The sequence below is a fragment of the Echinococcus granulosus genome (genome assembly GCF_000524195.1).
Source record: "Echinococcus granulosus chromosome Unknown EG_S00539, whole genome shotgun sequence".
NCBI classification, from domain to species: Eukaryota; Metazoa; Platyhelminthes; class Cestoda; order Cyclophyllidea; family Taeniidae; genus Echinococcus; species Echinococcus granulosus.
In genome coordinates, this window is record NW_020170918.1 from 1 (window position 1) to 1,423 (window position 1,423).

Genomic DNA, 1,423 nt, shown 5'->3' on the forward strand with positions numbered 1-1,423 from the left:
CCCTACAATTTTATCCCAATGTAGAGAATCTCAGCAGAATAAGATCTTCACTTCATGTCAATCTAATGTGCACAGTGCAGAAATGATCTTATGTGTGGAGGTCTGACCAAATCGGTTTGATATCACCTGCAGGCATCGACAGTGCGAGACTGAAACTCGTGAGGCGGATTGCGGTATACAATGCCATGGATAAATTCACTCGTAAGTGTACTATTCACTCTAGAGTTCTAGCGACATGATTCAACAATATGCAGTTCATCACTGCTGCTTATGACGAAATGGTGAATGAATATGTTAACCGTACGTTCTAGCTAGTATAATCTCGTCCAATTATTCCCAGTGCCGAGCCACCAAATGAAAAGCGAACTGCTGGATTCCACACTAGCCCGATATGATAGGTGCTATTCTGAATTAATTTGTCGAAAACTGGTCCATTAGATTGTACTCATTATTTGAAGAAACAGTCAGCGTCACATTGATTCTCGTGTTTTAAAATGGGGATTTTATGCCTTTTGATGCAGATTTATTGCCTTACTCTTTGTAACATGATATATTCACACAAGCTGCTGTCAACCATTGATGCTTTTCACTATGTGATATTAAAACTTTATAATGAGTAAGGTGAACCGCCCTTCTTACCAAATTCAACCCAAATTCATGGAAATCTTGCACAGTACAAAATTATTCTCTATAAATTTGGCTGATCTGGTATGACCCATTCTGATCTGATTTGATGAGATAAGATTACCAGTGTTTGAAAATAGCAAATAAATTGCATACTGTAACAATGACATTTGCTGCACATTACACTACGAGACACTCGACTTGTGCTTCACTGTCGATCACAGATCCCTTGCAGACAATCCGCGATAAAACCAAACGAATTCACTCCGTCGCTGGTGCACATGACAATGCAGTGCTAGCATTTGATGAATTCTTTATTGCAGCTGCTCTACTCCCATTCAATCCATTCTATGACAGACGCTTTTATCAAAATCAACTCAAATCAAATTCTATCTCTTTTGGCTTAATGTAAATCAGGTATCGTGGATATGTTTTTATGAAAAACTGTGCTAAGACAGCATGAGTTGTCGTATACTGCGCTGCCAAATGCACTGCTTTCATCCGATTTTACATTTGGATCGCTTGCAGACAAGTATGCAGCAATATTCAAGGAATTTCAGTACATCGGCAATGCTTGTGACAATACAGCGGAATGACTTGATTAATTATTTGTTTCCTCGAATCTCCGCTTATGCAATCTTTTCGATGGAACATATTCTCGCTAAAATCTGGTCAACTTTAAGAAGAGCAGGTGAGATCCGTTTAATTGTGGTCAGTAGTAGCTCAAGAGAATTGCTATGCGATGCTGATACTCCTGTTTCAACTCTTGTCAACAAATACACTGCTTCCCTTCAACTGC